General features: G+C 27.5%; 7 non-coding genes across 7 annotated transcripts; all 7 read left to right on the forward strand.

The window, feature by feature from the left end:
- Window positions 1-186: 186 nt before the first annotated feature.
- On the forward strand, window positions 187-3,385 carry NCU15760. Its single transcript, XR_898071.1, has one exon. It is a non-coding gene; the product is annotated as a 28S ribosomal RNA (ribosomal RNA).
- Window positions 3,386-6,739: 3,354 nt separating this feature from the next.
- Window positions 6,740-8,534, forward strand: NCU15761. The gene has a single exon (XR_898072.1). It is a non-coding gene; the product is annotated as an 18S ribosomal RNA (ribosomal RNA).
- A 191-nt stretch (window positions 8,535-8,725) lies between these two features.
- Window positions 8,726-8,879, forward strand: NCU15762. The gene has a single exon (XR_898073.1). It is a non-coding gene; the product is annotated as a 5.8S ribosomal RNA (ribosomal RNA).
- Window positions 8,880-8,969: 90 nt separating this feature from the next.
- On the forward strand, window positions 8,970-12,206 carry NCU15763. Its single transcript, XR_898074.1, has one exon. It is a non-coding gene; the product is annotated as a 28S ribosomal RNA (ribosomal RNA).
- A 3,360-nt stretch (window positions 12,207-15,566) lies between these two features.
- NCU15764 lies at window positions 15,567-17,347 on the forward strand. The gene has a single exon (XR_898075.1). It is a non-coding gene; the product is annotated as an 18S ribosomal RNA (ribosomal RNA).
- A 205-nt stretch (window positions 17,348-17,552) lies between these two features.
- Window positions 17,553-17,706, forward strand: NCU17360. The gene has a single exon (XR_898076.1). It is a non-coding gene; the product is annotated as a 5.8S ribosomal RNA (ribosomal RNA).
- Window positions 17,707-17,754: 48 nt separating this feature from the next.
- NCU15766 lies at window positions 17,755-21,034 on the forward strand. The gene has a single exon (XR_898077.1). It is a non-coding gene; the product is annotated as a 28S ribosomal RNA (ribosomal RNA).
- The last annotated feature ends 1,697 nt before the right edge of the window (window positions 21,035-22,731 follow it).

Consider the following 22,731-nt stretch of genomic DNA (forward strand, 5'->3'; position numbering starts at 1 on the left):
CCCTAACCCTAACCCTAACCCTAACCCTAACCCTAACCCTAACCCTAACCCTAACCCTAACCCTAACCCTAACCCTAACCCTAACCCTAACCCTAACCCTAACCCTAACCCTAACCCTAACCCTAACCCTAACCCTAACCCTAACCCTAACCCTAACCCTAACCCTCGTGCGGCGGGTTCTTGCCGTAAAACCCCCCATTTCTAAGGTTGACCTCGGATCAGGTAGGAATACCCGCTGAACTTAAGCATATTAATAAGCGGAGGAAAAGAAATTAATAGGGATTGCTCTAGTAATGGCGAGTGAAGTAGTAATAATTTAAATTTAAAATTTAGCTTTAGCCCGAATTATAATTTGTAGAAGAAGCTTTTAGTAAAGTACCTTCTAAATCCCTTAGAACGGAGTATTATAGAGAGTAAGAGTCTTATATAATTAGATATTAATTTAATATAAAGCTCCTTCGACGAATTAAATAGTTTAAGAATACTATTTAAAATAGGAAGTAAATTTCTTTTAAAGTTAAATATTAGTTAGAAATTAATAGTATATAAGTAGAATAATCGAAAGATGAAAAGTACTTTAAAAAGAGGGTTAAATAGTACGTAAAATTATTAAAAGGGAAGCGTTTGTAATTAAATTTGTACTATTCCAATTATTTAGTATTTTTACTAATATATTTAGGATAATTTAAATTAATATCGGTTTTAGCGGAGGGATAAAGGTTCGAAGAATATAATTCCTCCGGGAGTATTATAGCCCTAGGCGTAATACCCTCGTTAGGATTAAGGTTTATATATTTATAAGGATACTAATATAATAGTTATTAATAACCCGTCTTGAAATACAGATTAAGGAATTAAAGTTTTACGCAAGTATTTAGGTATAAAATCCGTATATATAATAAAAGTAAATATAAGTAAGAGCTTCGGCGTATTATCGATTAATTTTAATATATTTAGATAGATTTAAATAAGAGTATTAAATTTTAAACCCGAAAGATAGTAAACTATATTTAAATAGAGTGAAGCTAGAAGAAACTTTAATAGAGGCTTATAACAGTTTTAATATACAAATCGATTATTAAATTTAAATATAGGGGCAAAAGATTAATTAAATTATTTAATAGCTAATTACCGCCGAAGTTTCCCTTAAGATAGTAGTATTGTTCTTTAGTTTTATAAAGTAAAGCGAATAATTAAGGATTCGGGGGCGCTTTTTAGCCTTTATCTATTCTTAAATTTTAAATATATAAGAAGCCCTTATTATTTAATTGAATATGGGTATTCGAATATATTAATATTAGTGGGCTATTTTTAGTAAGTAGAATTAGCGATATAGAATAAACCGAATATAGGGTTAAGGTATTAGAGTAGACGTTTATTAAATACTATAAAAAGTATTAATATATTTTAATAGTAGGACGGTAGCTATAGAAATTAGAATCTACTAAGGATTATATAATAATTTACTTATTAAATATATTAACTTTGAAAATAGATAGCGCTTAAGCGTCCTACTTATACCCCGCCCTTAGGGTAGAAATAATGCCCTAAGGAATAGGTAGTTATAGAGGTTAGTAACGAAGCTTAGGGCGTGAACTTGGGTTGAATAGCCTTTAGTATAGATTTTAATAGTAGTAATAAATATTTTAATAAGAATTTGAAGGACTAAAGTAAGGAAAAGTTCTATATAAATAGTAGTTAAATATAAATTAATCGATCCTAAACTATAGGGAAATTCTATTTCAAAGGGGTATTTATACCCTATATAGCGAAAGGGAAGCCGGTTAATATTCCGGTACTTAGATGTGGGTTTTGTACAGCAATATAATTAAATATGGAAACGACGGCGGGGGCCCCGGGTAGAATTCTCTTTTCTTCTTAATAGTCTATTATTTTAAAAATAATTTATTTGGAGATAGGGTTTAATAGCCGGAAGAGTCCAACACTTTTATTAGGTCCGGTACGCTTTTAACATCCCTTAAAAATCCGCGGGAGGGAATAATTCTTATACTAGGTTGTACTTATAATTATAGTAAGTCTTTAAGGTAAATAGCTTTTAGTTAATAGAATAATATAAATAAGGGAAATTAATAAAATAGATTTGTAATTTTAGGAAAAGGATTAGCTCTAAGGGTTAAGTATATTAGGCTTTAAGTAAACGCCCTAAGAGTAAATCGCTACTAATTAGGCAATTAACTGGCAGTTTTTAGTATCTAGGTATAGAAGCCCTTAATAAACTTCGGTCGTCCAATATATATTTAATAATTAATTTAAAATTAGTATAGATAGGAGGAATTTAATTATCTAATTAAAATATAGTATTATAATAGCTAGAAAGTGGTATTAATATAATATAATTTCTATTTAGTATTTTAAATATTAAAGTAAAGAAATTCAATTAAATATAAGTAAATAGTAGGAGTAACTATAATTCTCTTAAAGTAGCTAAATACTTTATTATTTAATTAATAATGTATATAAATAGATTAATAAGATTCCTACTATCCCTATTTACTATTTAGCGAAACTATAGTTAAGGGAATAGGCTTAGTAGAATTAGCGGAGAAAGAAGACCCTATTGAGCTTAACTTTAATTTAATATTATAAAAAGATATAGGAGGTATAGAATAGGTAGGAACTTCGGCGCCGGTAAAATACTATTACTCTTATTATTTTTTTACTTATTTAATTAAGTAGGGCTAGATTTTCGTCCAACTTCTAATTTTAAAGTCCTTCGCGGGCCGACCTAGATTAAAGATATTATTAAGTAGGGAATTTAATTAGGACGGTATATTTATTAAACTATAATATAGGTATCCTAAAGGGGGTTTATAGAGAATAGAAATTTCTAATAGAATAAAAGGGTAAAAGTCCCCTTAATTTTAATTTTTAGTATAAATATAAACTATAAAAGTGTAGCCTATCGATCCTTTAGTCCCTCGAAATTTAAAGCTAAAGGTATTAGAAAAGTTATTATAGGGATAATTAGTTTATAGCGGTTAAATATTTATAGCAATATCGTTTTTTAATCCTTTAATATTAGTTCTTCCTATTATACTAAAATAGAATTCAATAAACATTAAATTATTTATTTACTAATAGGGAATATAAATTAGGTTTAGATTATTATAAAATAGGTTAGTTTTACCCTATTAATAACTTTATTATAATAGTAATTAAATTTAGTACGAAAGGAACTACTTATTTAAATAATTGGTTTTTGCGGTTATTCGACCGGGTAGTATTATAATACTACTATTTACTAAATAATAATTAAACGCCTTTAAATTAAAATCTATACTAGAACGTAATAATACTTCTAATATATTATAAATGTATAAGAATAGGTTCCGGCTTTATATTTTAGTAGGCGATTCCTCTATTAGCTTTAAAATAGCTAGTAGTAATTCGTATATTATAATTTTAATACGCATTAAATTAAATCCTTTATAAACGATTTAAATATACAAAAGGGTCCTATAAGTAGTAGAGTAGCCTTATTATTACAATTTACTAAGAGTAAGCCCTCCTTCGCCTAAATTTCTTAATAGAAGAGTCTATTTAATAAGTAGGTATTTATTGGGGGGTCCCCCCGAAATTTAATTACTAAAGCCTAAGAGGGTAAAAGCGCCTTACTAGAGGGAAAGTATAGGGTAAATAGGGATAGGAAGGGAATTTAGTCAAATTTAATATCTCTTAAGTTTAGATAATATTATCCTAAGGGCGCGGGCGGGCTGGGTATAAGGGGTTTACTATACTAATAGTTAATTTATAGAAGGCTTGGTAGTTATATATAGTATATACCCGGGGAAGCGTTAACTGGTGTAGTATATATAGGTACAATTAGGCTAGGCCTTTACAAATCTTAGTAGCTATAATAGGTAGGGTAAGTAAAAGCAATTAACCGAACGGCGGTAAGGTAGGAGCGATTGGGTAAGTAAATAATTTTTAAATAAATTTATAATTTTAAATAAATAAATATATTTATAACTAAGTTAAGTGTAGCGCCGGGTAAGTAAGCGTATTTGAATTGTATAAGGTAGTATAGAGAAGAGAGGGTAGGTAAGTACGTCCGGGTAGATTAAATATATAGGGTAGGTAGGTACGTTTAAGTATAGAATTTTTATATAGATAGTAGCTATATTAGGAAGGTAAGGGCGAGGGTTTGTATAGGGTAGGTAAGAAGGATTGAAAGGTTTGGGGGGGCTAAGGGGTTACTTTCTAACTCCTATTAGGAAGGGTTTATTAAAGGAAAGGGTAGGGTAATAGTAGGAGGGGGTAAATAAATAAAGAAATTATGTAATTAAATAAAGGTATTTATAATTTTTTTATTAAAAAATATAGTAGGGTAAGTAGGAAAAGGTTATATAGGATTGTATTTTTACGTAAGGTAAAAGTATAAAGGGGGAGGTTATTTTTTTAATTTTTAGGTAGGCGAGGCGGTAGGTAGGCTATTTAGGCTGGGAATAGTTTAATTTTTAAGGGGGGAATGAAAATTTCTTTCTTCTTTTTCTTTTCCTTTTTTATTTATTTATTTTTTTTCTTTCTTCTTTTTCTCCTTCCTCTTTCTTCTTCCTACTTTTATCCTTTTTATTACTCTTCCTCCTCCCTTTCCTTTCCTCTCCGTCTTCCTTCGTTTTAGTCCTTTTTTTCTTTTCTCTTCCTTTTTCTTTTTTCTTTTTAGCTTTTAACTTCTTTTTAGGGCTTTCCTCTCTTAATATTTCTTTCCTTATACCTCCAAACCCCCCTCCGTTCCCTTCTTTTATATTATATCTATACAAGGATAAAAAAGTAATATAATTAATATATAAATAAAATAAAGAAGGTTCTTATTCTTCTTTTCTTTATTTTTTTTTTTTTTTTTTTTTTTTTTTTTTTTTTTTTTTTTTTTTATATATATTTTTCTTACTTTCCTTCTACCTTTTTACTTTTATAATATCTTACCCCCTTAATAAGCTTCTTCCTTTCTTTTTCTTTTTATTTTTCTTTTCGTCCTTTTGTTCTACCTCCAAATCTTTATTAAGTAAGGGCATTTATAAAGTAAATAAATACTTTTAGAATAGTAGGAGCCGGATTATAATAAGGGTAGAGGTTTTTTTTATAAATATAGGAAGAAGAAGGTATTCGGAGGTAATTAAATCAATTAATTAGAACCTATACGGTTTTGAATAAATTGTTAGGGAAGGGTAGGTAAATAATTAATAGTAGGAAAGAAGAAAAAGAAGAAAAAAAGAAAAAAAAAAAAGAAATTTTAAAAGTAGTAGAAGAAGAAGGGTAGTAGAATTTAGGGGGTATAAACAATTAGTAGAATAAGTAGGGTATTAAGTAACTTTAATTATATAGGTAAGAAGGATATATTGAGGTTAATATATTAATAAAGAAGGTTAAATTAGTAAATATAAAAAAAAAAAGATAAGAGTAATATAAATACTTTTAATATAGTTATAAAATATTGTAAATTATATTAGGGAAGATAAAAAGTAATTAGCTTTTTACTTAATAGAAATATAATTTAAGTAGATATTATAGGGTAAGTATATTTACTTTATATAAGAAAGGCGCGGCTGAGGTTAAAAAGGTAGAAGAGGGAAAGGTAATAAAAGGTAATACTTACTAAATATAAGGTAGGTAAGAATAATTGGGTAGGTAAGGAAGGTGTAATCGACCTTTAGAAATTAAAGTTTTAAAAAGGAAAATTGCGAGTAGGTAGCGTTTATTAAGTATAGGGTAAGTAAAAACTATAGGGTAGGTACAATAGGCTTATATAAGAAAAGTAAAATTAAAGTTGAAAAGAAAAAAGTAGTAGGCGGATAGTATTTATTGAATATAAGGTAGGTAGGAATAATTAGGTAGGTAAGGAAAGTATAACCAATTTAATGAAGAAGGCGTAGTTTTTATAAATTTGGAATAAAATTCTTAAGAAGGTACAACTTAATTGGGTAGTTAAGTAGCTATAAATCGATTTTTAAAATTTCCTATATTAGGGAATTTTACAGGAGTTAAAAAATTACGGCTTAAACTGTTAAATTATACTATCCTTAAATTTGAAATTGGAGGGTATATAAGAAGGAGCGGCGGAGAGTAATAGGAAAAAGCGAACGGTAAGATTATTCGGTTATCCCTACCTCCAGCTCCTTCTTATAAATATAGGTAAAAATATATAAGGTTTATTCTATTTAGAAGCTTTTTATAGGAGGGTTACTTTAATTTATAATTTAGGTACCTTTCTATAGTAATTTATAAAGGAAATTAAATTTTAATTTATAGAGTATTGTTATTACGTAGCTCCCTACAGTTTATTAGAGAATTAATATTAATAATACGAACTACTTTAGTACTATTCTAATAAAAGTTTTACCTTTGCCGGATAATATTTAAAAAGATCCTATAAGTATTAGGAAGTACCCTATAAACGCTAAAGGGTAAGTTCTATAAATAATTAGCTATTAGTTAAATTTATTTATAAATTACTAAGGGTATTAATTAATTAGGGAAGCCTTTAAGTAGAACTTTTTATATTAAGCCTCCTCTTAGGGCGTATAGGCGGTATACGAAAGGCGCTCTACGCTTTCCTATCCTCCTACTAACTACGCTTTAAGGAATTTAGGAGGGGAAAGTAGATATATATTTTAAAGTAAGTTCGGCCTTACTATATAAGCTTCGAACCGCCTACCTTTGTAATTTTATAAATTCTTCCGCTCGCTTACAAGCGGTTAGCCTTTTTAAACGTACGATAGTTACTTAATTAATTCTACTAATAATTATATACTTATTTTAAAAATTAAATTATATATATTTAAATTTAAATAATTAAATTGCGAAATTACAAATAGCTTATTAAATCAATTATAGTTTATTTAATAGTATTTTACTATATAAATAACCGTAGTAATTCTAGAGCTAATATATACTAAAAACCCCAACTTCGGAAGGGGTATATTTATTAAATTAAAAACTAATACCCTTCGGGGCTAATTGGTAATTTATAATAATTTTTCGAATTGTATAGCCTTATATTAGCGATAGTTTATTCAAATTTCTATCCTATTAACTTTCGACGGTTGGGTCTTAGCTAGCTATAGTAATAATAAGTAATGGAGGGTTAGGGTTCGACCCTGGAGAAGGAGTTTGAAAAATAGCTATTATATTTAAAGAAGGTAGTAGGCGTATAAATTATTTAATTCTAATATAAGGAAGTAATAATAATAAATATTAATATAGGGCTCTTTTAGGTCTTATAATTGGAATAAATATAATTTAAATCCCTTAATAAAGAATAATTGGAGGGTAAATCTAGTGCTAGCAATTATAGTAATTCTAATTCTAATAATATATATTAAAGTTATTGAGGTTAAAAAGTTCGTAATTAAACTTTGGGTTCGGCCCGTCGGTCCGCCTTACTGTATATACTAATTAGGTTGGGCTTTTTTTCTTAGAGAACCGTATACCCTTTATTAAGTATATTAGGGAACTAGGACTTTTATTATAAATAAATCAAATCGCTTAAAGAAGGCCTATATTCGAATGTACTAGTATAAAATAATAAAATAGAATATATAGTTCTATTTTATTAATTTTTAGGACCGTCGTAATAATTAATAGGGATAGTTGGGGGTATTAGTATTTAATTATTAGAGGTAAAATTCTTAAATTTATTAAAGATTAATTACTACGAAAGTATTTACTAAGGATATTTTTATTAATTAGGAACGAAAGTTAGGGGATTAAAGACAATTAGATACTATTATAATTTTAATTATAAATTATACTAATTAAGGATTAGATAGTATTATTTTTTAACCCGTTCGGTACTTTACAATAAATTAAAATATTTAAGCTCTTAGGGGAGTATAGTTGTAAGGTTGAAACTTAAAGAAATTAACGGAAGGGTACTACTAGGGGTGGAGCTTACGGTTTAATTTAATTTAATATAGGGAAATTTACTAGGTCCAAATACAATGAGGATTAATAAATTGAAAACTCTTTTTTAATTTTATAGGTAGTAGTATATAGCCGTTTTTAATTAATAGAGTAATTTATTTATTTAATTATAATAACGAACGAGACTTTAATTTGCTAAATAGCTTATATTACTTTAGTAATATATTAGTTTTTTAGAGGGACTATCGGTTTAAATTAATAAAAGTTTAAAGTAATAATAGGTCTATAATACCCTTAAATATTCTAGGCTGTACGCGCGCTATATTAATATAGCTAGCGAGTATTCCTTTAGTTGGAAGGTCCGGGTAATTTTATTAAATTATATTATATTAGGGATAGAATATTGCAATTATTACTCTTTAATAAAGAATCCTTAGTAAACGTAAATTATTAATTTATATTAATTATATCCCTGCCCTTTATATATACCGCCTATTATTATTATCGATTGAATAGTTTAATAAGGTTTCCGGATTGGCCTAGGGAGGTTAGTAATAACTATTTAAAGCCGGAAAGTTATTTAAATTTAGTTATTTAAAGGAAGTAAAAGTCGTAATAAGGTCTCTATTGGTGAATTAGCAGAGGGATTATTATAGAGTTATAAAATTCCTACAAACTATCGCAAATTTTACTTATATAGTTACTTTAGTACTAGTAGTCCAAAAAGGCCTTCGGGCCCTCCCGGATCCTTAGGTCTTCTACTTGCGGGAGGCTGCCCGTTGGAGTACTGAAATTAAATTTTTAATATTTTATATCTCTTTAAATAAATTTTTAAATAAGTTAAAACTTTTAATAATAGATCTCTTAGTTCTGGTATTAATAAAGAACGTAGCGAAATACAATAAGTAATATAAATTATAGAATTTAATAAATTATTAAATCTTTAAATATATATTACGTTTATTAGTATTTTAATGAGTATACCTATTCGAACGTTATTTTAATTATTAAATTCTACTTACGTTAGGGATTTACAATTATCTGCGGTCCTTCAAAATTAATAGTAAGTTTACTAATTATACTAAATATAGTAATTCTATATCGCTATAGTTATACGGCGGGTTCTTACTATAAAACCCTCTATTTCTAAGGTTAACTTCAAATTAAGTAGGAATACCTACTGAACTTAAACATATTAATAAATAGAGGAAAAGAAATTAATAGGGATTGCCCTAATAATAGTAAGTAAAACGGTAATAGCTCAAATTTAAAATCTAGCTTCGGCCTGAATTATAATTTATAAAGGAAGTTTTTAGTAAGGTACCTTCTGAGTCCCCTAGAATAGAGCGCTATAGAGGGTGAGAGCCCTATATAGTTAGATGCTGATTTAATATAAAGTTCCTTCGATGAGTCGAATAATTTAGGAATATTATTTAAAATAGGAGGTAAATTTCTTTTAAAGTTAAATACTAATTAGAAATTAATAGTATATAAGTAGAGTAATTGAAAGATGAAAAGTACTTTGAAAAGAAAGTTAAATAGTATATAAAATTATTGAAAGGGAAGCGTTTGTAATTAGATTTGTACTATTCTAATTATTTAGTATTTTTACTAATATATTTAGGATGGTTTAAGCTAGTATTGGTTTTGGTGGAGGGATAAAGGTCTAGGGAATATAGTTCCTCTGGGAATATTATAGCCCCGAGTGTAATACCCTTACTAGAACCGAGGTTTATATATTTATAAGGATGTTAGTATAATAATTATTAATAATTTATTTTAAAATACGGACTAAGGAGTTAAGGTTTTGCGCGAATATTTAGGTATAAAACCTATATATATAATAAAAGTAAATATAAATGAGAATTTCGGTATATTATTGACCAATTTTAATATATTTAAATAGATTTAAATAAGAGCGTTAAATTTTGGACTCGAAAGATAGTGAATTATATTTAAATAGAGTAAAGCTAGAGGAAATTCTAATAGAAGTTCATAGCGGTTCTAATATATAAATCGATTATTAAATTTAAATATAGGGGTAAAAGATTAATTGAATTATCTAATAGTTAGTTATTGCCGAAGTTTCCTTTAAAATAATAGTATTATTCTTTAGTTTTATAAGGTAAAGCAAATAATTAAGGATTCGGGGGCGCTTTTTAGCCTTTATCTATTTTTAAACTTTAAATATATAAGAAACCCTTGTTATTTAATTGAATATAGGTATTCGAATATATTAATATTAGTAGGCTATTTTTAGTAAGTAGAATTAGTGATGCGGAATAAACCGAACGCGGGGTTAAAGTACTGGAGTAGATGCTTATTAAATATTATAAAAAGCGTTAATATATTTTAATAGTAGGACGGTAACTATAGAAGTTAGAATTTATTAAGGATTATATAATAATTTATTTACCGAATATATTAGCCTTGAAAATAGATAGTACTTAAGCGTCCTATTTATACTCCGCCCTTAGGGTAGAAATAATACCTTAAGGAATAGGCGGTTATAGAAGTTAGTAACGAAGTTTAGGGCGTAAACTTAGGTTAAATAGTTTCTAATATAGATTTTGGTAGTAGTAGTAAATATTTTAATAAGAATTTAAAGGATTGAAGTAGGGAAAGGTTCTATATAAATAGTAGTTGGATATAGGTTAATCGATTTTAAATTATAGGGAAATTTTATTTTAAAAGGGTATTTATACTCCGTATAGCAAAAAGGAAGCCGGTTAATATTCCGGTACTTAAATATAGGTTTTATACAATAATATAATTAAACGCGGAAATAACGGCGGGGGCCCCGGATAAAATTCTCTTTTCTTTTTAATAATTTATTACCCTAAAAATAATTTGTTTAAAGATAGGGTTTAATAGTCGGAAGAGTCCAATACTTCTATTAGGTCTAATATATTTTTAATATCCCTTAAAAATCCGCAAGAGGGAATAATTCTTATATTAAATTGTATTTATAATTATAGTAAGTCTTTAAGGTAAATAGCCTCTAATTAATAGAATAATATAGATAAGGGAAATTAGTAAAATAGATCTATAACTTCGGGAAAAGGATTAGCTCTAAGGGTTAGGTATATTAAGCTTTAAATAAACGCCCTAGGAATAGATCGCTACTAATTAGGTAATTAGTTAGTAGTTTTTAATATCCGGATATAGAAGCCTTTAATAGACTTCGGTTATCCGGCGTACATTTAATAACCAATTTAGAATTAGTACGGATAGGGGGAATTTAATTATTTAATTAAAATATAGTATTGTAATAGCTAGAAAGTAGTATTAATGTAATATAATTTCTATTTAGTATTTTAAATATTAAAGTGAAGAAATTTAATTAAGTGTGGATAAACGGCGGGAGTAACTATAATTCTTTTAAGGTAGTTAAATATTTTATTATTTAATTAATAATGCGTATAAATAGATTAACGAAATTCCTACTATTCTTATTTATTATTTAGCGAAACTATAATTAAGGGAATAGATTTAGTAGAATTAGTGGGGAAAGAAGACCTTATTAAATTTAATTCTAATTTAATATTATAAAAAGATATAGAAGGTGTAGAATAGGTAGGAGCTTCGGCGCTGGTAAAATACTACTATTCTTATTATTTTTTTATTTATTTAATTAAGTAGGGTTGGATTTTCGTTTAATTTTTAGTTTTAAGGTCCTTCGTAGGCCGACCCGGGTTGAAGATATTATTAAGTAGGGAATTTAGTTGGGGCAATATATTTATTAAACTATAATGTAGGTATTCTAAGGGGGGTTTATAGAGAATAGAAATTTCTAGTAGAATAAAAGGGTAAAAGTCCTTTTAATTTTGATTTTTAGTATAAATATAAATTATAAAAGTGTAGCCTATCGATCCTTTAGTCCTTCGAAATTTGAGGTTAGAGGTGTTAGAAAAGTTACTATAAGGATAATTAGTTTGTAGCGGTTAAGTATTTATAGTAATATTGCTTTTTAATCCTTTAATATTGGTTCTTCCTATTATACTGAAATAGAATTCGGTAAGCGTTAGATTATTTACCTACTAATAGGGAATGTAAGTTGGGTTTAAACTATTATAAGATAGGTTAGTTTTACCTTACTAATAATCTTATTATAATAGTAATTAAATTTAGTATAAGAAGAATTATTTATTTAAATAATTGGTTTTTATAATTATCCGACCGGGTAGTATTATAACGCTACTATTTACTAAATAATAATTAAACGCCTCTAAATTAAAATCTATATTAGAATATAATAATATTTTTAGTATATTATAAACGTATAAAAATAAGTTCCGGCTTTGTATTTTAATAGGCGATTCCTCTATTGGCCTTAAAATAGCTAATAGTAATTTGCGTATTATAATTTTAATACGCGCTAGATTAAATCCTTTATAAATAATTTAAATATATAAAAGGGTTTTATAAATAATAGAATAACTTTATTATTATAATTTATTAAGGGTAAACCCTCCTTCGTTTAAATTTCCTAATAGAAGGGTCCGCCTAATAAGTAGGTATTTACTAGGGGGTCCCCCTAAAATTTAATTACTAAAGTCTGAGAGGGCGAAAGCGTTTTATTAGAGGGAAAGTATAAGGTAAATAGAAATAGGAAAGGGATTTAGTTAAATTTAGTATTTCCCGGGTTTAAACGATATTACCCTAGGGGCGTAGGTAGGTTAAGTATAAAGGGTTTATTGTATTAGTAGCTAGCCTATAGAAGGCTCGGTAATTATATATAGTATATATTTAGGGAAGCGTCGACTAGTATAGTATATATAGGTATAGCCGGGCTGGGCCTTTGCAAATCTTAGTAGTTATAGTAGGTAGGGTAGGTAAGAGCGATTAATTAAGCGGCGGTAGGGTAGGAACAATTAGGTAGGCGAATAATTTTTAAGTAAATTTATAGTTCTAAATAAGTAAATATATTTATAACCGGGTTAGGTATAGTACTGGGTAAATAAATATATTCGAATTATATAAGGTAGTGTAGAGAAGAGAGGGTAAGTAAGTACGTCCAGGTAGGTTAAATATATAGGGTAGGTAGGCGCGTTTAGATATAGAATTTTTATATAAATAGTAATTGTATTAGGAAAGTAAGGGCGAGGGCTTATATAAGGTAGGTAAGAAGGACCGAAAAATTTAGGGGGGTTAAGGGGTTACTTTTTAGCTCCTATTAGGAGGGGTTTATTAAAGGAAAGGGTAGGGTAGTAGTAGGAGGGGGTAAGTAAATAAAGAAGCTACGTAGTTAAATAAAAGTATTTATAGTTTTTTTATTAGAAGATATAGTAGGGTAGGTAGGAAAAGGTTATATAGGATTATATTTTTATATAAAGTAAAAGTATAAAGGAGGAGGTTATTTTTTTAATTTTTGGGTAGGCGAGGCGGTAGGTAGGCTATTTAGGTTAGGAATAGTTTAGTCTTTAGGGGGGGAGTGAAAATTTCTTTCTTCTTTTTCTTTTCCTTTTTTATTTATTTATTTTTTTTCTTTCTTCTTTTTCTCCTCCCTCTTTCTTCTTCCTACTTTTATCCTCTTTATTACTCTTCCTCCTCCCTTTCCTTTCCTCTCTATCTTCCTTCGTTTTAGTCCTTTTTTTCTTTTCTCTTCCTTTTTCTTTTTTCTTTTTAATTTTTAACCTCTTTTTAGGGCTTTCTTCTCTTAATATTTCTTTCCTTATACTTCTAAACCCCCCTCCATTCCCTTCTTTTATATTATATCTATACAAGGATAAAAAAGTAATATGATTAATATGTAAATAAAATAAAGAAGGTTCTTATTCTTCTTTTCTTTGTTTTTTTTTTTTTTTTTTTTTTTTTTTTTTTTTTTTTTTTTTTTTTATATATATTTTTCTTACTTTCCTTCTACCTTTTTACTTTTGTAATATCTTGCCCCCTTAGTAAGCTTCTTCCTTTCTTTTTCTTTTTATTCTTTTTTTCGTCCTCTTATTCTACTTTTAAATCTTTATTAAGTAAGGGCGTTTATAAAGTAAATAAATACTTTTAGAGTAGTAGGAGCCGGATTATAATAAGGGTAGAGGTTTTTTTTATAAATATAGGAAGAAGAAGGTATTTGGAGGTAATTAAATCGATTAATTAGAACCTATACGGTTTTGAATGAATTGTTAGGGAAGGGTAGGTAAATAATTAATAGTAGGAAAGAAGAAAAAGAAGAAAAAAAGAAAAAAAAAAAAGAAATTTTAAAAATAGTAGAAGAAGAAGGGTAATAGAATTTAGGGGGTATAAATAGTTAGTAGAGTAAGTAGGGTATTAAGTAGCTTTAATTGTATAAGTAGGGAGGATATGTTGAGGTTAGTATATTAATAAAGAAGGTTGAATTAGTAAATATAAAAAGAAAAAGATAAGAGTAATATAAATATTTTTAGTATAGTTATAAAATATTATAAATTATATTAAGGAAGATAAAAAGTAATTAGTTTTTTACTTAGTAGAAATATAGTTTAAATAAATATTATAGGGTAAGTACGTTTGCTTTATATAAGAAAAGTACGGCCGAAGTTAAAAAGGTAGAAGAGGGAAAGGTAGTAAAGGGTAGTATTTATTAAGTATAGGGTAGGTAAGAATAATTAGGTAAGTAAGGAAGGTGTAATCGACCTTTAGAAGCCGAAGTTTTAAAAAGGAAAATTGTAAGTAAGTAGCATTTATTAAATATAAGGTAAGTAAGAACTATAAGGTAAATATAATAGGCTTATATAAGAAAGGTAAGATTAAAGTTGAAAAGAAAAAAGTAGTAGGTAGGTAGTACCTACTAAGTATAGGGTAGGTAGGAATAATTGGGTAAGTAAGGAAAGTATAACTAATTTAATAAGGAAGGCGTGGTTTTTATAAATTTGGAGCGAGATTTTTAAGAAGGTGCGACTTAGTTAAGTAGTTGGGTAACTATAAATCGATTTTTAAAATTTCTTATATTAGGGAATTTCGCGGGAGTTGAAAAATTATAGTTTAGACCGTCGGACTATACCGTCCCTAGATTCGAAGTTAGAGGGTATATAAAAAGGAATAGCGGAGAATAATAAAAAAAAGCGAATAGTAAAACTATTCGGTCGTCCTTACCTCCAGCTCCTTTTTATAAGTATAAGTAAGAATATATAGGGCCTATTTTATTTAGAAGCCTTCTATAAGAGGGCTACTCTAGTTTATAGCCTAGGTACTTTCTTATAGTAATTTATAAAGGAAATTAAATTCTAATTTATAAAGTATTGTTATTATATAGCTCCTTACGGTTTATTAGGGAATTAATATTAATAGTACGAATTATTTTAATACCGTTCTAATAAGGGTTTTACTTTTACCGAATAGTATTTGAAAAGATTTTATAGGTATTAGGAAGTACCCTATAAGCGCTAAGGAGTAGGCTTTATAGATAATTAGCTACTAGTTAAATTTATTTATAAATTATTAGGGGTATTAGTTAGTTGGGGAAGCCTTCGGGTAGAATTTTCTATATTAGGCTTCTTTTTAGGGCGTATAGGCGGTATACGAGAGGCGTTCTGCGTTTTCCCGTCCTTTTACCGATTACGCTTTAAAAAATTTAGGAGGGGAAAGTAGATATATATTTCGAGGTAAGTTTGGCCTTATTATATAAATTTCGGACTATCTACTTTTATAATTTTGTAAATTTTTTTATTCGTTTGCAAGCGGTTGGCTTTTTTAAGCGTATAATAGTTACTTAGTTAATTTTATTAGTAGTTATATATTTGTTTTAAAAATTAAACTATATATATTTAAATTTAAGTAATTAAATTATAAAATTGCGAATGGCTTATTAAATTAGTTATAGTTTATTTGATAGTACTTTACTATATGGATAACTGTGGTAATTTTAGAGTTAATATATGCTAAAAACCCCGACTTCGGAAGGGGTATATTTATTAAATTAAAAACTAATGCCCTTCGGGGCTAATTAGTAATTTATAATAATTTTTCGAATTATATAGTTTTGTATTAGCGATAGTTTATTTAAATTTCTACCCTATTAATTTTCGATAGTTAGGTTTTGGTTAACTATAGTGATAATAGGTAATGGAGGGTTAGGGCTCAACTTTAGAAAAGGAGTTTAAAAAACGGTTACTATATTTAAGGAAGGTAGTAGGCGTATAAATTACTTAATTCCAATACGGGGAGGTAGTAATAATAAATATTAATATAAGGCTCTTTTAGGTCTTATAATTAGAATAAATATAATTTAAATCCCTTAACGAAGAATAATTGGAGGGTAAGTTTAGTATTAGTAGTTGCGGTAATTCTAATTCTAATAATATATATTAAAGTTATTAAGGTTAAAAAGCTCGTAGTTAAATTTTAGGTTCGGCCCGTCGGTCCGCCTTATTATATATATTAATTGGGTTGGGCTTTTTTTTTTAGAGAATTGTATGCCCTTTATTAAGTATGTTAGGGAATTAGGATTTTTATTATAAATAAATTAAATTATTTAAAGAAGGCTTATATTTAAATATATTAGTATAGAATAATAGAATAGGATATATAGTTCTATTTTATTGGTTTTTAGGACCGTTGTAATAATTAATAGGGATAGTTGGGGGTATTAATATTTAATTATTAGAGGTGAAATTCTTGGATTTATTAAAGATTAATTATTGTGAAAGTATTTACTAAGGATGTTTTTATTAATTAGGAATGAAAGTTAGGGGATTGAAGACGATTAGATACTATTGTAGTTTTAATTATAAATTATACTAATTAGGGATCGGACGGTATTATTTTTTAACCCGTTCGGTACTTTACAATAAATTAAAATGTTTGGGCTTTTGGGGGAGTATAATTATAAGGTTAAAATTTAAAGAAATTAATAGAAGGGTACTACTAGGGGTGGAGCTTACGGTTTAATTTGATTTAATATAAGGAAATTTACTAAATTTAAATACAATAAAAATTAATAGATTGAGAGCTCTTTCTTAATTTTGTAGGTAGTAGTATATAGCTGTTCTTAGTTAATAGAATAATTTATCTATTTAATTACAATAACAAACGAGACTTTAATTTACTAAATAGCCTATATTACTTTGGTAGTACGCTGGCTTTTTAGAGGGACTATCGGTTTAAGCTAATAGAAGTTTAAGGTAATAATAAATTTATAATATCCTTAGATATTCTAGGCCGCATATATACTATATTAATATAATTAGCGAATATTCCCTTAACTAGAAGGTCCGGGTAATCTTATTAAACTATATTGTATTGGGAATAGAATATTACAATTATTACTCTTTAACAAGGAATCTTTAGTAAATATAAGTTATTAATTTATATTAATTACATTCCTACCCTTTATATATATTGCCCATTACTACTACCGATTAAATAGTTTAATAAAGCTTCCGGATTGGCCTAGGGAGGTTAGTAACGATTATTTAGGGCCGGAAAGCTATCTAAATTCGGTTATTTAGAGGAAGTAAAAATCGTAATAAAGTTTCCGTTGGTAAATTAGTAGAAAGATTATTATAGAGTTATAAAACTCCTATAAATTATTATGAATTTTACTTATATAGTTATTTTAGTACTAATAGTCCGGAAAAGCCTTCGGGCCCTCCCGGATCCTCGGGTCTCCCGCTCGCGGGAGGCTGCCTATTGGAATATTGAAATTAAATTTTTGATATTTTATATTTCTCTAAATAAATTTTTAAATAAATTAAAACTTTTAATAATAGATCTCTTAGTTCTAGTATCGATGAAGAATATAGCGAAATATAATAAGTAATATAAATTATAAAATTTAATAAATTATTAAATTTTTAAACGTATATTATGTTTATTAATATTTTAATAAATATATTTATTCGAGCGTTATTTTAATTATTAAATTCTATTTACATTGGGGATTTGCGGTTGTCTACGGTCCCTTAAAATTAATAGTGGGCTTACTAGTTATATTAAGTATAGTAATTCTATATTACTATAGTTATACGGCGGGTTCTTACTATAAAACCCCCTATTTCTAAAGTTAATTTCGGATTAGGTAGGAATACCTATTAAATTTAAATATATTAATAAATAGAGGAAAAGAAATTAATAGGGATTGCCCTAGTAATAGTGAGTAAAGCGGTAATAGTTTAAATTTAAAATTTAATTTCGGCCCGAATTATAATTTATAAAGGAAGCTTTTAGTGAAGTACCTTCTAAATCCTTTAGAACGGGGCACTATAGAGGGTAAAAGCCCTATATAATTAGATATTAATTTAATATAAAGTTCCTTTAACGAATCGAATAATTTAGGAATACTATTTAAAATAGGAGGTAAATTTCTTCTAAAGCTAAATACCGGCTAGAAACTAATAATATATAAGTAAAATAATCGAAAGATGAAAAGCACTTTAAAAAGAGGGTTAAATAGTATATAAAATTATTAAAAGGGAAGCGTTTGTAATTAAACTTACGCCGTTCCAATTATTCGGTATTCTTACCAATATACTTAGGACGGTTTAAATTAATATCGGTTTTAGTAGGGGGATAAAGGTCCGGGGAATATAATTCCTCCGGGAGTATTATAACCCCAAGCGTAATGCCCTTACTAAGATTAAAGTTTATATATTTATAAGGATACTAATATAATAGTTATTAATAACTTGTTTTAAAATACGGACTAAGGAATTAAGGTTTTACGTAAGTATTTAGGTATAAAACCCGTACGTATAATGAAAGTGAATATAAGTGAGAGCTTCGGTGTATTATCAATTAATTTTAATATATTTGGATAGATTTAAATAAGAGTATTAAACTTTAAACCCGAAAAATAGTAAATTATACTTAAATAGGGTAAAGCTAGAGGAAATTCTAGTAAAGGTTTGTAGTAGTTTTAATATATAAATCGATTATTAAATTTAAGTATAGGGGCGAAAGATTAATTAAATTATTTAATAATTAATTACTACTGAAGTTTCTTTTAGAATAGTAGTATTGTTCTTTAATTTTATAAGGTAAAGTAAATAATTAGGAACTTGGGGGTACTTTTTAACCTTCATCTATTCTTAAACTTTAAATATATAAGAAGCCCTTATTATTTAATTAAATATAAGTATTCGAATATACTAATATTAGTAGGCTATTTTTAGTAAGTAGAATTAGCGATGTAGGATAAACCGAATACGGAATTAAAGTACCGGAATAAATGCTTATTAAATATTATAAAAGGTATTAATATATTTTAATAGTAGGACGGTAGCTATAAAAGTTAAAATCTACTAAAAATTATATAATAACTTACTTACCGAATATACTAGCTTTAAAAATAAATAATACTTAAACGTCCTACCTATACCCCGCCTTTAGGGTAGAAATAATACCTTAAGGAGTAAACGGTCGTAGAAGTTAGTAATGAAGCTTAGGGTGTAAACCCGGGTCGAACGGCCTTTAGTATAAATTTTAGTAATAGTAGTAAATATTTTAATAAGAATTTAAAGGACTAAAGTAGGGAAAAGTTCTATATAAATAGCGGTTGGATATAAGTTAGTCGATTCTAAACTATAGGGAAATTCTATTTTAAAGGGGTACTTATACCCTATATAGCGAAAGGGAAGCCGGTTAATATTCCGGCACTTAGATATAGGTTTTACGTAGCAATGTAATTAAATACGGAAATAATAGTAGGGGCCCCAGGTAGAGTTCTTTTTTCTTTTTAATAATTTATTACTTTAAAAATAGTTTATTTGGAGATAGGGTTTAATAATTAGAAGAGTCTAATATTTTTATTAGATCCGGTGCACTTTCGATATCCTTTAAAAATCCGCGGAAGGGAATAATTCTTACACTAAGTTATACTTATAATTATAGTAGGTTTCTAAAGTGAATAGCCTTTAATTAATAGAATAATATAAATAAAGGAAGTTAGTAAAATAGATTTGTAACTTCGGGAAAAGGATTAGCTTTAAGGGTTAAATATATCGGACTTTAAGTAGACGCCCTAAGAATAGATTGCTATTAGCCGGGTAATTGGCCGGCGGTTTTCAATATCCGGGTATAGAAGCCTTTAGTAGATTTCAGTTATCCGGCGTACATTTAATAATTAATTTAAAATTAGTATAGATAGGGGGAATTTGATTATTTAATTAAAATATAGTATTGCGATAGTTAGAAAGTAGTGTTAATGTAATGTGATTTCTGCCTAGTGCTTTAAATATTAAAATAAAGAAATTTAATTAAGTATGGGTAAATAGCGGGAGTAATTATAATTCTCTTAAGGTAGTTAAATATTTTGTTATTTAATTAGTAATATATATAAATAAATTAATAAGATTCCTATTGTTCTTATTTATTATTTAGTAAAATTATAGTTAAGGGAATAAGCTTAGTAGAATTAGCGGAGAAAGAAGACCCTATTGAATTTGATTCTAGTTTAATATTGTAAAAAAATATAGGAGGTATAGAATAAGTGGGAGCTTCGGTGCTAGTAAAATACTACTATTCCTATTATTTTTTTATTTATTTAATTAAATAGGGTTAGATTTTCGTTTAATTTCTAGTTTTAAGGTCCTTCGCGGGCCGACCCGGGTTAAAGATATTATTAGGTAAGGAGTTTGGTTAGGGTAATATATTTATTAAATTATAATGTAAGTATTCTAAAGGGGGTTTATAGAGAATAAAAATCTCTAGTAGAATAAAAGGGTAAAAGTCCTCTTGATTTTAATTTTTAGTATAAATATAAACTATAAAAGTATAGTTTATCGATCCTTTAATCCTTCGAAATTTAAGGCTAAAGGTACTAGAAAAGTTATTATAGGGATAATTAACTTATAGCAGCTAAATATTTATAACAATATTACTTTTTAATCCTTTAATATCGGTTCTTCCTATTATACCGAAATAGAATTCAATAAACGTTAGATTATTTATTTACTAATAAGGAATATAAATTGGGTTTAAATTATTATAAGATAGGTTAATTTTACCCTATTAATAATTTTATTATAATAATAATTAAACTTAGTTCGAAAGGAACCGCTTATTTAAATAATTGGTTTTTACGGTTGTCCAATTGGGTAGTATTACAATGCTACTATTTATTAAATAATAATTAAATACTTCTAAATTAGAATCTATATTAGAATACAATAATACTTTTAGTACGTTATAGATATATAAGAATAGGCTCTAGCTTTGTATTTTAATAGGCAATTCCTCCGTTAGCTTTAAAGTAGCTAGTAGTAATTTGTATATTATAATTTTAATACGCGCTAGATCAAATCCTTTATAGACGATTTAAATATACGAAAGGGTCTTATAAATAGTAGAATAGCTTTATTATTACAATTTATTAAAGGTAAACCCTCCTTCGCCTAGATTTCCTAGTAGAAGGGTCTACCTAATAAGTAGGTATTTACTAGGGGGTCCTTCCGAAATTTAGTTATTAGAGCCTAAGAGGGTGAAAGTACTTTATTAGAGGGAAAGTATAGGGTAAATAGGGATAAGAAGGGAACTTAATTAAATTTAGTATTTTCCGGGTTTAGATAATATTATTTTAGGGGTACGGGCGGGTTGGGTATAAGGGGTTTACTATATTAATAACTAACTTATAGAAGGCTCGGTAGTTATATATAGTATATACTTAGGGAAATGTCAATTAATATAGTATATACGGGTACGGCCGGGCCGGGCCTTTATAAATTTTAGTAATTGCAATAAGTAAGGTAGGTAAAAGCGATTAATTAAGCGGCGGCGGAGTAAGAGCGATTAAGTAAGCGAATAATTTTTAAATAAATTTATAATTTTAAATAAGTGAATATATTTATAATTAGGTTAGGTATAGCGCCGGGTAGGTAAGTATATTCGAATTATATAAGGTAATATAGAGAAGAGAAGGTAAATAAGTATATCCGGATAGGTTAGGTATATAGAGTAAGTAAGCGCGTTTAAGTATAGAATTTTTATATAAATAGTAGTTATATTAGGAAGGTAAGGGCGAAGGTTTATATAGGGTAGGTAAGAAGGACCGAGAGGTTTGGGGGGGCTAAAGGGTTGCTTTCTAATTCCTATTAGGAGGGGCTTATTAAAGGAAAGGGTAGGGTAATAGTAGGAGGGGGTAAGTAAATAAAGAAGCTACGTAATTAAATAAAAATATTTATAATTTTTTTATTAAAAAATATAATAGGGTAAGTAGGAAAAGATTATATAGGATTATATTTTTATATAAAGTAAAAATATAAAAGGGGAGGCTATTTTTTTAATTTTTAAGTAAATAAGGCGGTAGGTAGGCTACTTAAGCTAAGAATAGTTTAATCTTTAGGGGGGGAGTGAAAATTTCTTTCTTCTTTTTCTTTTCCTTTTTTATTTATTTATTTTTTTTCTTTCTTCTTTTTCTCCTCCCTCTTTCTTTTTCCTATTTTTATCCTCTTTATTACTCTTCTTCCTCCCTTTCCTTTCCTCTCCGTCTTCCTTCGTTTTAATCCTTTTTTTCTTTTCTTTTCCTTTTTCTTTTTTCTTTTTAGCTTTTAACCTCTTTTTAAGGCTTTCCTCTCTTAATATTTCTTTCCTTATACCTCCAAACCCCCCTCCATTCCCTTCTTTTATATTATATCTATATAAGGATAAAAAAGTAATATAATTAATATATAAATAAAATAAAGAAGGTTCTTATTCTTCTTTTCTTTGGTTTTTTTTTTTTTTTTTTTTTTTTTTTTTTTTTTTTTTTTTTTTTTTAGAAATATTTTTCTTACTTTCCTTCTACCTTTTTACTTTTATAATATCTTACCCCCTTAGTAAGCTTCTTCCTTTCTTTTTTTTTTTATTCTTCTTTTCGTCCTCTTATTCTACCTCCAAATCTTTATTAGGTAAGGGCGTTTATAAAGTAAATAAATACTTTTAGAGTAGTAGGAGCCGGAT

The sequence above is a fragment of the Neurospora crassa genome (genome assembly GCF_000182925.2).
Source record: "Neurospora crassa OR74A unplaced genomic scaffold supercont12.9, whole genome shotgun sequence".
In the NCBI taxonomy this organism is placed as follows: Eukaryota; Fungi; Ascomycota; class Sordariomycetes; order Sordariales; family Sordariaceae; genus Neurospora; species Neurospora crassa.